Source organism: Pan troglodytes, chromosome 16 (genome assembly GCF_028858775.2).
Source record: "Pan troglodytes isolate AG18354 chromosome 16, NHGRI_mPanTro3-v2.0_pri, whole genome shotgun sequence".
NCBI lineage: Eukaryota > Metazoa > Chordata > Mammalia > Primates > Hominidae > Pan > Pan troglodytes.
In genome coordinates, this window is record NC_072414.2 from 44914067 (window position 1) to 44928803 (window position 14737).

Sequence of the window (14737 nt, forward strand, 5' to 3'; positions counted from 1 at the left end):
ATGGCTTTTTCCTTTGAGAAGTGACATCCACATGCATTTTAGCTGTTCTTTCCATAGAAACAGAGTCAAAATATAATTTTGAATATGTGGGTTGACTGGGGATTTTTCAGCTTGTGCATTGATTATTGCTTGAGTTGTTCAAATAGAACCTTATTGTTAAAAACATGTGTTTTGAACATATTTTCCCACATTTGTTTTAATTGACTCATCTCCCTTTCTCCTCTAATTCTTTTCCCCCAGTAATAATGTTGAGATTTTCATGTGAATATACAAAAATAACAATATTTTGCTTTAAGTAGATAGGTGAAAATTTTTTTAAAATGGCAGTGTGATAAAAAAAAAAATACACCCTATGAGTCCCTCACGGATTATTGCTATTGATTTCTTTCCTTGAAACGTGGAAATGTTACCAGATGGGGTGTTAGGAGTAGGTGTGTGGGTGCAAATGCAGTTTATTGCTTGTTGACTAAAAATCAGTGAAAACCTTCACTATTTGTGTGCTTGCATTGCATGCAAAGATGAATTTTAATCCCAAACCAGTCCTTATACAAAGCTTCTTGCTAAGCAATGTCACATTTTTGGGTCAAATTTATATGTGAAGGAAATAAGCTTTATGACAGACTCAAAACACGATTTCAAGTGCTTGCTCTCTCTGGTTTACTGAAACACTATCGTTTTATGTTAATGCGATCAATGAAATTTACTTATCACAATCAGATTTCTATTGTGTTTTCTCTCTTCCCCACACCCTCCCTGGGCTGCTCCTTAGAGCTTCCTCTGCTCTCCCTCTCAGGGCAGTGTTAATCAAATTGCTGCAGGTTTTCGGAAGCCAGGTGCCTGTGCAGCGCGCGGCCACTGGGCCTGACCCCTCAGGGACGCACCCATTAGGAAAAAAGAGGCTGACCTTCTGTCACTTTCCTTCTCCTCCCTTTTAATGATTCCTTCTCTATCCTTTTGAGAAGATCTTTCCAGCCCTTTGACCCCTGTTAGAAGAGGAAGGCTTAAACAGCTAAAACTACCCTCAATATCGAGGCTTGGCAAGGAAAGCTCCAGAGGCCTTTTAGGAAATGCCAAAAGACAGGAGCCTCAGTTTTCAGTGCATTTAGAAGGCAGATCCCAATGCAACACCATTTCCTTCCTCATTTATTTTATAGAAACAGCCAGTTTGTGTTGGCGGGGGTGGGGGGGCGGGGGGGAGCTGAGGGAGCCCCTCCTCCCGCCGTCACTTGTCAGCGCCACCAGAATCGGCACGTTCCGGAGAGGCTGACTTTTAATGATAGTCCTTGGACTGTGTGAGAGCTATTGTGCTTTTTGAAAAAGAGCAAGGAGAATGTGTGTCTGGGGTGGGTCGCTAGGCTGCTGCTTTGTGAGCGCCAGACCCGGCTTTAGTTTTCATGGATAAACAACCAGCACTGGGTAGGTCGTGCCCCACCTTGAAATGGTGGGGTGCAGAGTGCTGGATCTCTGCAGGGAGGACAGTTGACAGCCTCTAGTGCCTACCTGTGCTCTCTGTATGACCTTGATTCATAACAACTCAAATGACAGCTAACACTAATATAGGGTGCTCACGTGGGAGCCATTGTTCTGCATAATATGAAATGATAAAATTTGATATGTATACTCAATAATTTAACACACACTACAACTCTGAAGTAGGTACTAGGAAATTGAGGTGAAGGAAAAGAGGTGTAGTTTTACCATGATAAGAAACTTTGTATTAGAAGTTTAGCTGTGCCACTTACTTGCTCTTTGACGTGAGTAAATTGCTTAATCTTTCTGAGCCTAAATGCTCTCATTTGTAAAAAGGGGATTGTTAATTATGCCCCAAAGGGTTTCCATGAGAATTAAATGGGGCACTGTAGCATCCTAGGACCAAGGATCTCCACCTCCTTTCCATTCTCTCATCTCACCTCCGACCCTTCTCCAGGGACTCATCTTTCTGAGATACTGATGGGAGACAGCAAAAATGGGGTGCTTTTTAGGCACTCTGCACAGAGAAAGGGGGTAATTCTAAAAGGAGTGGCTGACATTCCTCTGTCCAGGAGAAGCTATAGATAATCTCTTATCTGTGTCACAGAACAGAATCCAAGCCTAGTTGCATCAGTCAATTATAGTTGAATTGGGAGTGGCTAAAAGGATTAGGAATTGGACTTCACATTAGAAGGTATTTGCTGCCATCTCCTCTGTAGGAAAAGGAAGAATAAAAGCAGGGTTTAAAGGTTCATGTTCTTGCTCAGATTAATCAAGTAGCCCCTTCCCCTCTTGATTTTATCTTGGAGATGCACATACATGTGTTCACACACAGGATGTGCTCACATGTTTTCTACACTTGTGATAGATTTAGAAGTAATGGTATTTAAAGAGCTTAAAAATATTTTTCCCTGGTTACAAAAGTAATGCTTGTTTATTGTATAGACAAGTATTTGTTTGGACATATAGAAAACTATAAAGATATTAATGTTTTCACCCAGGACACAGAGATAACCACTAAATGCATATTGGTGACTCCAAGTTTTTTCTGTATGCACACACACGTACACACACACACACACACACACACGCACTTTAGCTTGTAGCCTACTTACAAATTTTGTTGTTTTTCTTTTAACTTTTATTTTAAGTTCAGGGATACATGTACAGGGTTGTTACATAGGTAAACTTGTGTCCTGGTGGTTTGTTGTACAGATTATTTCACCACTCAGGTATTGTCACTTTCCACCCCAAAACCTAATGGCGTAGAACAACAGAATCATGTTTTCATTGTCTGTCATGGTTCTGGAAGTTAACTAGGCTCAGCTAAGTAGTTCTTGCTCAGAGCCTTTCATGCAGTTGCAGTCAGGTGGTAGCTTGGGCTGGTTATCTGAAGGTTGCTTACTCACAAGTCTGCTGTCTAGATCCCGCACTCTACACCCCACCATTTCAAGGTGGGGCACAACCCACCCAGTGCTGGTTGTTTATCCATGAAAACTAAAGCCAGGTCTGGTGCTCACAAAGCAGCAGCCTAGCGACCCATTAGTTATTTTTCCTGATCCCTTCTCTCCTCCCAACCTCCACTGTCTGACAGGCCCCAGTGTCTGTTGTTCACCTCTATGTGTTAATGTGTTCTCATTTAGCTCCCACTTATAAGTGAGAACATGCAGGATTTGGTTTTCTGTACTTTTGAACTTGGTATTATATTCTGAGCATTTCTCTTTATCATTAATGTATTGGTTACCTATTGATGCTAACTAAGCCACCCTGAAACCTAATGGCATAGAACAACAGAATCATGGTTTCATTGTCTGTCATGGTTCTGGAAGTTAACTAGGCTCAGCTAAGTAGTTCTTGCTCAGAGCCTTTCATGCAGTTGCAGTCAGGTGGTAGCTTGGGCTGGTTATCTGAAGGTTGCTTACTCACAGGTCTGCTGTCTAGGCTGGAAAAGCTTAAACAGCAGAAAGTTGGAACAGCTAAGCTTTTGGACATTTCTTTCTGTGATGTGCTCTCTCCTGCATGGTGGCTTCAGGATGGCCATGTTCCTTACATGACAGCCCAGGTCCAAAAGTGCATGTCTGTAAAGAAAGGCCAGGCTGATGCCAACTCACCTTTTATGTGGTGACCTAGTCTTGGAAGTCACATAGCATTTCCTTACCACATGCTGTTCACCAAGGCAGTCTCAAAAGCCCACCCAGTTTCAAGGAGAGACATATGTCTCCCTTTGAGACATGGACCTCTCAAGTACTGTGTTAGTTTCCTATCACTGATCTAACATATTACTACAAATTTAAAGCAACAGGGATTTATTATCTTACAGTTTTGAAGGTTAGAAATCTGAAATGGGTTTTACTGGGCCAAATCAAAGTGTTGGCAGGGCTGCCTCCTCTGGAGGCTTGAGAGAGGAATCCATTTCCTTGCTTTTCCAGCTTCTAGAGGCTGCCCTCAGTTCTTGGCTTGTGGCCTCATTCTCCATCTTTAAGGCCAGCAGCCTTGCATCTTCAAACGTCTCTCTAAATATGAGCTATTAGTTAGCCTGCTACAAATGGGAAATGGCAAGGCTTTGGAAGGGCACGTGGGCCAGAAATGTTGCTGCAGTCATTTTTGCAAAGTACAGTCTGCCATAATTAAATATATTCAGTGATTGCATAGTATAACTGTCACCATTTGCTTAGCCTTCCTTTATTGTTAATTTTAGGTGTTTCCAATATAAATAACACTATAGGTGTTTCCATTTAGGGTGTTTCAAACATAAAGAACACTATAGTAAACAAACATTGCTATAAATAAATATTTTTGCAAATCCCCAATTATTTCCTTAGAATAAATTAATAAGGATATTATTATATAAAAATATGAATACTTATAGATTGCTAAATCACCCTCCAGAAAGGCAACGTTAGTTTTTCAGTAACATTGTATAAAAATATTTATTTTGCTGTATCATCATTGATACTGAGTATAATTATTAAAAAACCTTACAGGCTGAATAGGCAGAAAACACCATCTTTTTTGTAGCTTTATTGAGGTTTTAATTGATATACAAAACTGGATATATATTTAATGTATACAATTTTATGAATTTGAATATGTGCATATACCTGGGCTATCATCACCATAATCAAGGTAGTAAACATATCTGTCATCTCCAAAAGTTACTTTGTGTCCCAATACTTTTTTGTGATATGAGCAAGAATTTAACATGAGATCTACCTCTTAGCAAATTTTTAAGTGCACAACATTATATTGTTAACTGCAGGCACTATGTCGTACAGTAGATATCTAGAATTTATTTATTTTGTACAATTGTAACTTTGTACCCATTGAATGACTTCCCATTTCACCTTCGCCCTATTCCCTGGAAACCATCACTCTATTTTCAGCTTCTATAAGTTTGACTATTTTAGATACCTCATATAAGTGGAATCATGCAGTATTTGTCCTTCTGTAATAGACTTATCTCACTTTGCATAATGTTTTCCAGGTCTATCCATGTGGTTGCAAATGGTAGGATTTCCTCCCTTTTTAAGGCTGAATAATATTTCATTATATGTGTATACTATATTTTCTTTATCCATTTGTCTGTTGGTGAACATTAGGGTTGTTTTCACACCTTGGGTATTCTGAATAATGTTGCAATGAACATGGGATTGCAGATATCTCTTTGATATTCTGATTTCATTTCGTTTGGATACATACCCAGAAGTGGGATTGCTGGATCATACGGTAGTTCTATAGTGGTTGCACCATTTTCCATTCCCTCTGACAATGTACAAGGATTCCAATTTTTCCACATTCTTGCCAACACTTGTTATCTTTTGTTTTTTGATAATAGCCATCTTAACATGTGTGCAGTGATATCTCATTGTGGTTTTGATTTCCATTTCCCTGATAATTAATGGTGTTGACACTTTTCCATGTATCTATTGGACATTTGTATGTCTTCTTTGGAGAAATATTTATTCAAGTCAATTTCCTACTTTTTAGTTAGGTTATTATTATTATTTTGCTATTGAGTTGTAGGAGGAGTTCTTTATGTATTTTGAGAACTACCCCTTATTATGTATATGTATTTTCTCCCATTCCATGGGTTGCCTTTTCACTTAGTTTATTTATTTATTAATTTATTTTTACTGGGAAGAAGAGTTTTAGTTTGCTGTTGTGCCCATTTGTCTGTTTTTGCTTTTGTTGTCTGTGTTTTTGGTATCATTTTCAAAAAATCATTGCCAAGACCAATTTCATGAAGCTTTTCCTGTATTTTTTCTTCTAAAAGTTTTACCGTTTCAGGTTTACATTTAAGTCTTTAACCTATTTTGAGTCGATTTTTGTGTATAGTACAAGTTAAGGAGGGATCCAATTTCATCCTTTTGCCTCTGGGATACAGTTATTCCATCACCATTTGTTAAAGAGATCATTTTTCTCCGTCATGTATTTTTTATTGAACATCAGTTGACAGTATATGCATGGATTTATTTCTGGACTCTCTATTCTGTTTCATTGGTTTGTATGTCTGTATTTATGCCAGTACCCTGCTGTTTGAATTACTGTAGCTTTGTAATATGTCTTTAAGTCAGGAAATATGATGCCTCCAGCTTTGATTATGATGGTTATTCTGGGCCTTTTGTTTTTTCATATGAATTTTAGGATTTTCTTTTTCTGTTTCTATAAGAAATGCCATTGGGATTCTCTTGGGAATATAATTGAATCTGTAGATTGCTTTGGATGTTTTTACAATATTAATTCTTCCAATCTATGAACATGAGATTTTTTTTCCATTTCTTTGTCTCTTTTTAAATTTCTTTCATCAGTGTATTATAGTTTTCAGTGTACAAGTCTTTCACATCCTTGGTTAAGTTTATTTCTATGTATTTCATTCTTTTAAATGCTATTATAAATGAGACTGTTTTCTTAATTTTCTTTTGGGTCATTTGTTAGTATGTAAAAATGCAGTTGATTTTTTAAAATCTCAACTTTGTATCCTGCAGCATTACCGAATTCATTTATTAGTTCTAAGAGTTTTTCTGTGGAGCCTTTAGGGTTTGCTATATATAGGATCATGTCATCTACAGACAGAGACAATTTTACATCTTTCCTTCCAATTTGGAGGCTTTTAATTTCTTTTTCTTGCCTAATTACTCTGGCTAGGACTTTTAATACTATGTTGAGCAGAAGTAAGAGATGATAGCCTGGCCTTATTCCTGATCTTAGAGGAAAAGCTTTTAGTTTATGGACTTTTTATATATAGCTTTTATTATAGGAAATACATTCCTTCAATACCTAGTTTGTTGAGTGTTTTTTATTATAAAAAGGTGTTGAATTTTTTCAAATGCTTTTCCTGCATTTATTCAGATGATTATGTGATTTTAAAAAATCATTCATTATGTTAATGTTGTATATCACATTGATTGATTTGTGTATGCAGAGCTATCCTTGCACCCCAGGGACAAATCTCGCTTGATTATGTTGTATGATCTTTTCTGTGTGCCGTTGAATTTGGTTTGCTAGTATTTTGTTGGGGACCCATCTTGCTTATGTGTGCACATTCTTGATTATTGCTGAAGTTAAACATTTTTTGTTATTTATTCATTTTTTGTTTATTGACTATTTTTTTTCTTATTTTTTTCTACAGGGTACTGATATATTTCTTATTTATTTATAGGAACTCTTTATATATAAAATGCATTAAAGCTTTTCACCATTTTGTATAAATGATAGTTATGAAGTTTTATATTTTGAAAGAAAACATCTTTTTCAATGCTGTTTATTTCTTTCTTTTTATGATTAAATATTATTTCCTTCACATAAGTCAGGTAAGTATTTACCTATAATTTTTTCTTGGTGCTTTAAAATTTAACTTTAGACTTCTAGTTATGTAAGTCATATATTTTAATACATATATACCTTATTTTTTTTTTTACCTAACAGTGTAAACAAATGGGTGAGGAAAGAGAGGTGTATAAGCAGTTGATTGGATTTTAGTAGAAATAAATTGACATTCTATTTACTGTCCATCTGATTCAGTCAATTCCCAATTATCTATGGTAAACGAGAGATAGGAAGAACAAGGGTAAAATATACATCTGTTGATAATCTCTCAACTATATTTCAGGACATGTCTGTGCTCAGAAACATTCTAATGGCATTACATTGAGGGCAGAGCACTTTGGTGTTTCTCCATGGTCACGTCACAGAGATCAGTGATCTTATTGTCTATTTGGATGACCTTGTTTCCATGACAGAGAAAGTCCTCTCATATGGCATAAAAATGAGCTGCTTTTCTCCAGAGGAGTTATGGCTGATGGTGTCTCAGGTGTATATCTTGGCTTGGAGGCCATAGTTTCTAACCATTAGAGACTTATTCCTATGGGTAAAGCCCTGTCTCTGTGGGAAGTCCTTTAAGAATAAGCCCAGGCACACCACATTGCACTAGAAAGGGTCACTGGAATTGTAGGCTTAACGTATCAAAAATGAACAAAGGTATTACCTCTTCCTGAGAGGATGAAACAGAACAGGTTCAGACCACTGAGGAATATGGTGGGAACAAGGGAACACAGAGTGATTATAGGGTGGTCCAGAAGAGACAGGTGGGCAGGTGCCTGTATTGGTAGGAGTATCCTGCAGCCTGGGTCAGGCCAAAGACAGTGCTACAGTGCAATAAAGCAAACAAAGAAAAAAGATATTACATGTGGAGTGTCCACGGCTTCCCTCCCCTTCATCACCTTCATCATCATCAATTTTGCCAGTTTCTTCTTGGTCCTTTATTATGCAGAACAAACATAATGGGTGAATACCTATTTTTGAAGGCACCCTAAATGCCAGGCACTTTGCTGGGGAAACAGCATGAGCAAAACAGACAACATCCCCCCACCTTCATGTATCTCGCACTCCACCGAGGGGAGATAAAAGGTAAACAAAGAAATAAAATGGATAGCATGTCAGATGCAAATACATGCTACAATTATAGAGAAAGCAGGGAAGGAGGACAGGGAGTAGCAAGTGTGGGATGGGAACATGCTGTTTTCCCTGGCATGGGCTGAAAAGGCCTCACAGCAAAGGTGGCATTTGCATAAAGGCCTGAAGGAGGAACAAGAACGAACCAAGTGGGTATCCAGGTGAAGAGCATTTTAGGGCAGTGCGAGCAACAAAGACCATGAGGCCAACAGCATCTGGCTCACTGAATAGATCCTAGGGCATTGATAGAAAAAAGGATGGAGTGCAGGGAAAGATCAGAAAAAGGGAATCCATGGAGGCTGGATTCCAGAGAATTGTGTGGGGAGTTTAGAGGAAGAGAGAAGAAAGAAATGTTAGAGACAAGTGGGATAAGGAGAAATGATGGTAAAAGGGATTTTAAAAAGCTTTGCTGTGTCTTATGAGTAAAGTCTTTGAGCGACTTCAGGAAATATTTAAATTGCTTCAAGCAAGACTAGACTGCAAGGTAGCTGAGCACAATATGGGCTGTATGAAGTAATCGAAGAATTTATTATGAGATAATTTTTGGACCAGCAGAGATTGTGGTCAGGAGAGCTGAGGATGTGTATATTTGTAAGGATGAGAGTGTGGTGGTAGGAGAGACTGTATGAAAACTGTAGTAGGGAGGGTCATTTCTGGGGTAGAAAATGCTGGCTGGCTTAAGAAGTTATTCCAGTATGGGCTACATGTCAGAATGGTCTTGTGGTGCTTGGTCTTAGCTGATGGACACTTATAGTTAAACATTTTTTCATGATTTTCTTTTTTTGTTGTTCATTGAGTAGTCATGATCTTACTGATCTTTTTCTATAGGGTGCTTATATATTTCTTATTGATTTGCATGAACTATTTATATTTAAGATGTGATAAAGCTTTTATTTATCATTTGGCACAAATAATAATACCAAATAGTATCAGGCAACTTAAAGGTGCTGAGCTGGCTGGTGGTGGAGGAGGGATTGGGGGGTAGAGGAGGTCTTGGTGGGGGTTAGGTCTGGCAGTGTGGGATTAGATGGCAAGGTGTGCAGAAGGGAACATGCCTTCCAAAGGACCTGGAAGGTCATTGGCACAGCCTGTAAAACTTGGTTTCACTGAACCAATTTTCATCAAGCATTGACAGATGCCTGTCTGGGATGACAAATCCTACCACAGTACCTAGTGCATTGTGGGCGCTCAGTAAATATATATTTTTTTCAATGGGTGAAATCAACATGTATTTGATAGACTAGCTTCTATCTCATTTTTCCACCACTGGGCACCCCAACCCCCAACCCCTGTATTAGTTTATAACTATGTCCCTTCAATCCATTGCGCCTATTGCCACTTTGACAATGTTTCCCTATGTTTTCCCTTCCATTAACTAGAGGGCAGCAGAATGGAAAGAATATGAACTTTGGAAAAAATATAAGCTTGGGTTCACACTGTAGCTCTGCAGTTTGGGTGAGTGATCTGTTTTCCTAACTGTAAAATAGAGATAATAATATCCCTGTGGTTAGTTAGATTATAGTTAAGCAAATATTCACTCTCCTCCCCACCTTCCCACACTGGAGAAGTAAATCTTTCCACCCTGTTGATGTTGGGCTTGGCCCTATAACTTGCTTTGGCCTCATGGTGGGTGAGATGTCCTTCCCTGCCTGCACTTGGATCTTGGGCTTAGTTGTGTGATTTGCTTTGACCAAGACTTAAAGAAAAGGCTTAAAGTGTCTTGCTGGAGTTGTGCTTGTCTTCTTGTGCTTCCAATTTTTCGATGAGAATAATATGTCTGGGTAGCTACTGTGTCCAAGGAGGATGGAGAGAGGTGGAGCAGACCTGAATCTAACTTGCAGCTGAGTCCAGCCAAGCCATTGCTAACCTGCTGATTTATGAGTGAGAAATAAAAATGCTTATTGTTGAATGCCATTGAGTTTTAGGGTGGTTTATTATACAGAATTATTAAACATAACTGACAGATACAATGCCCTGTTCCTTCAGGTTACTCAGTATTAAGTATCCTGCAAGAAGAATACCTAATCCTAAGTAAAGCATTCTGTCTGCTTCCAATTTATCTCAAGGAAAGACTAATTTTTGTTTTACAGCTACAGATAAACTTGTATGATTTGGACCCTTTCCCTTAAATGCTCCTACAATTGAAGATGAGACAATAGCTACGTCTGGTATTTCTATGGCTACCAAGGATATCAAGTTCCATGAAATTTGGCTTACCAAATCCTAAAAGCCTTATCAAAATATTTTCTTTAAAGCTTCTTCTCTCTCCAGATTAATTCCTTATTGGCAAACAATGACTGTACTCTCTGTCTTCTGGTGAGGAGCGTGCTCCCAGGAACTCGATAGCTACGGCTCTTTCTGATATAAACCATTCCAAAATTATTCAGAAAGGGCCTTCCTGGAATATATAATTATGGAATATGGTGAAGATAACTTAAAAACAAGGTTTAGGAGCAGATATCTAAAATTGTTGTCATTTGCCTGCAATGATGCAGTGGGAACTGTGAAGGTTATAGTCTTCCTATCTGGACAATCCCCTCAATGATTTTTTTCCCCCAGCTACTGCCATTTCCTCTTCCCAGCCTCTAGAGCCGGGAGCACAAGTTGTACAGTTACTACCTTTGTAATACTCATATACAGCCCCATTAACACTTTTTATGGATGTGCTATACCTGGCAGATTTCTGTTTTCAAGTTTATATTCTTGTCAGCTGAGGCTTCCATAAAAACATCAGAGACTGTATGGCTTAAACAACAGAAATTTTTTTTCTCACGGTTCTGGAGGCTGGAAGTCCAAGACCAAGGTGTCAACAGGCTTTGTTCTAGTGAAGTATCTCTTCCTGGCTTGCAGATGGGTGCCTTCTCGCTGTCCTCACAAAGCCCTTCCTCTGTAAGGGTGTGGAGAGAGATTGCTCTTTGATGTCTCTCCTTATCAGGACACTGATTCTATCAGATCAGGGCCCCACCCTTATGGCCTCATTTTAACTTAATTACCTCCCTAAAGGTCCTATCGTGAAATATATTTGGGGTTAGGGCTTTAACATAGAAAGTTTAGGGGGCACAATTCAGTCTATAGCAATATCCAAGAACAGGAAATAGTTAAAAAAAAAAAGAGAGGACACAGAAGTCAGGGGATGTGGAGTCTTGTGTGGCTTCATGTGCAGTGGCCACATATGGCTTAGTGTGAGGAATTGTACAAAGAGACAGGAAAGGGAAAGGGGTGGTCCCTGCAACACCTGCCAGACTAGCTATGATTTAAAATCTGACTTGGAAGAAAACCATCAGGCATGTCAGTAAGGCTGCCTCTAACCTGTCAAAATTATATGTTTACAGCTCTCCAAAGAGGCTATGAGTTAGACCAGGCAAATGCTGAATGATGGTTCAGCTAATAACCATTATGGTAGCCATCTGCTTTGTTAGCTATGGCATTTGGCTAATAGAGCATGGGAAACCAAGCAAGAAGGAGCCTTGAGGATGGAGGCAAGAATGGAAAATTCCCTTGATTTCCTAATGTTTTGCTTTGTGATTTTTATTTACTCTTGCCTCGTATATTAATGTACATGTCTCAGTCTTAGAAAGGGCATTTTTAGTCCCCTGGCACTGGTCAAGTCCTCCTGTAGCACTGCATTCTTACAACTAGTTTTCACTTATATTGATGGTAGTGAGATGATTGCTCATGATGCTAGCTGTTTAACGTCCAACTCATCTTCATAAATGTGAGCTCCACAAGGGCAGGTCAATGTGTGTCATTCACTATTCTATCCTCAGTGCTTGCATAATATTTTCCTAAAGGCGGTATTCAGAAACATGTGTTGAATGAATGAACAAATGAAGGAATGAGGAGGATTAGCCTATTTCCTTCCTCAACATGTGCTTGTGAGTTAATGCATAGAATAGATTGCTAAACCCCACTCTCTGAAAATCCTTTCTCCACCTTCCTCCATACCAGCATTCCATTTCGAGAAAGCTTAAATTGTTATGAGGTCTGGATGTTTGCCTGGTCTGCCCCTTCGAGGGAAGGCCGATCTTTCTCTGAATATTGATGCATTGCTCTTAGAAATCACTTGCCCTAAATGTACTAAAGGCTTTGTTAGAATGGAAAGAGTATAGGCAGTTGAGCTGGAAGACCTCTGTTGGAATTTTATTTTTGTCACTTGGTGTGTGTATGAACTTGGACAAGTTAAGCAATCTGTTTCCTTATCTGAGCATGAGTTTGCTATCAGGATAAATGCAATAGCATAGTGAATAGTGCTTTGAGAGCAGTGAAGTCCTTGTAGAAATGTTTGTTATTTTAATTGGAAGTGGTTATAAGTACCTCCTTTCATTGACTAGAACAGGCGTGGGAAGCTCTCATACCAACACCATTATATGCTCTTTTTTTTTTTTTCTCATTAAACTTTTTAAATGGGTCTCAAAATTGTGTGACAAATTTTTGGCCAAGTTGTTTCCATTAAAAAGTACTGATTTTAAAAACTAATAACTTAAAAACTGTCACTCGCAAAAGAGAAAGCCAAAGTGGTCCACAATACATTCTCCTTTCCTTCTGAATGTTTTACGATGCATTGTTATCATTAACCAGTCTTTTACTACTAAACTTAAGTGCCCAATTGAAACAAACAGTTATGAGACCATTCTTCCACCACTGATTAAGACTGGGGTGGCAGGTATTAGGGATAATATTCATTTAGCCTTCTGAGCTTTCTAGGCAGACTTGGCTACCTTGCCAGCTCCAGCAGCCTACTTGTCCACTGCTTTGATGACACCCACGACAACTGTCTGTCTCATATCACGAACAGCAAAGCGATCCAGAGGTGGATAGTCTGAGAAGCTCTTAACACACATGGGCTTGGCAGGAACCATGTCAACGATGGCAGCATCACCAGACTTCAAGAATTTAGGGCCATCTTCCAGCTTTTTACCAGAATGGCGATCAATCTTTTCTTCAGCTCAGCAAACTTGCGTGCAAGTTGAGCCATGTGGCAATCCAGGACAGGGACGTAGACAGGGCTGATTTGGCCTGGACGATTCAGGATAATCACCTGAGCAGTGAAGCCAGCTGCTTCCATTGGTGGGTCATTTTTGCTGTCACCAGCCACTTTGCCACGACAAAGATCCTTGACAGACACATTCTTGACATTGAAGCCCACATTGTCCCCCGGAAGAGCTTCACTCAAATCTTCATGGTGCCTTTTGACAGATTTTACTTCAGTTGTAATGTTGACTGGAGCAAAGGTGACCACCATACCAGGTTTGAGAACACCAGTCTCCACTTGGCCAATAGGAACAGTACCAATACCATCAATTTTGTAGACATCCTGGAGAAGCAGGGCTTGTCAGTTGGACGAGTTGGTGGTAGGATGCAGTCCAGAGCCTCAAGCAGCGTGGTTCCACTGGCGCTGCAATCCTTACAGGTGAATTTCCATCCCTTGAACCAAGGCATGTTAGCACTTGGCTCCAGCATGTTGCCACCATTCCAATCAGAAATTGGCACAAATGCTACTGTGCCGGGGTTGTAGCCAATTTTCTTAGTGTAAGTGCTGACTTCCTTAATGATTTCCTCATATCTCTACTGGCTGTAGTGTGGCTCCGTGGAATGCATTTTGTTAACACCAACAATTAGTTCTTTCACACCCAGTGTGTAAGCCAGAAGGGCAGGCTTTCAGGTCTGCTCATTCTTGGAGATACCAGCCTCAAACTCACCAACACCAGCAGCAACTATCAGGACAGCACAGTCAGCCTGAGATGTCCCTGTAATCATATTTTTGATGAAATCTCTGTGTCCTGGGACATCAGTGATAGTCACATAGTACCTGCTGGTCTCAAATTTCCACAAGGAGGTATGAATGGTGATACCGTGTTCACGCTCAGCTTTCAGTTTATCCAAGACCCAGGCATACTTGAAGGAGCCCTTTCCCATCTCAGCAGCCTCCTTCTCAAATTTTCAATGGTTCTTTTGTCAATGCCACTGCATTTGTAGATCAGATGGCCAGCAGTGGTGGACTTGCCCGAACCTATGCGTCCAATGATGACAATGTTGATATAAGTCTTTTCCTTTCCCATTTTGGCTTTTAGGGGTAGTTTTCATGACACCTGTGTTCTGGTGGCAAACCCATTGGGAAAAAGCACTATATACTTTTTACATGGTTTTATTGTATCAGCTAAAGGGCTGCTGATCTACAAATCTCATGAAACTGCCTAATTTGGCCCGGTTTTTGATGACAATAGTGAAACATACTGAATAATGTGGAAAATACATCAATGAGGAATCACACAGATGAATGGAAGTCATTAACTCAATTAAGATGGCCTGCTCTGAG

At 39.3% G+C, this 14737-nt stretch overlaps 1 pseudogene; it reads right to left on the reverse strand.

Annotated features, from left to right (window-relative positions):
* Positions 1-12831: 12831 nt before the first annotated feature.
* Positions 12832-14536, reverse strand: LOC453449 (elongation factor 1-alpha 1-like; annotated as a pseudogene).
* Between the last annotated feature and the right edge of the window lie 201 nt (positions 14537-14737).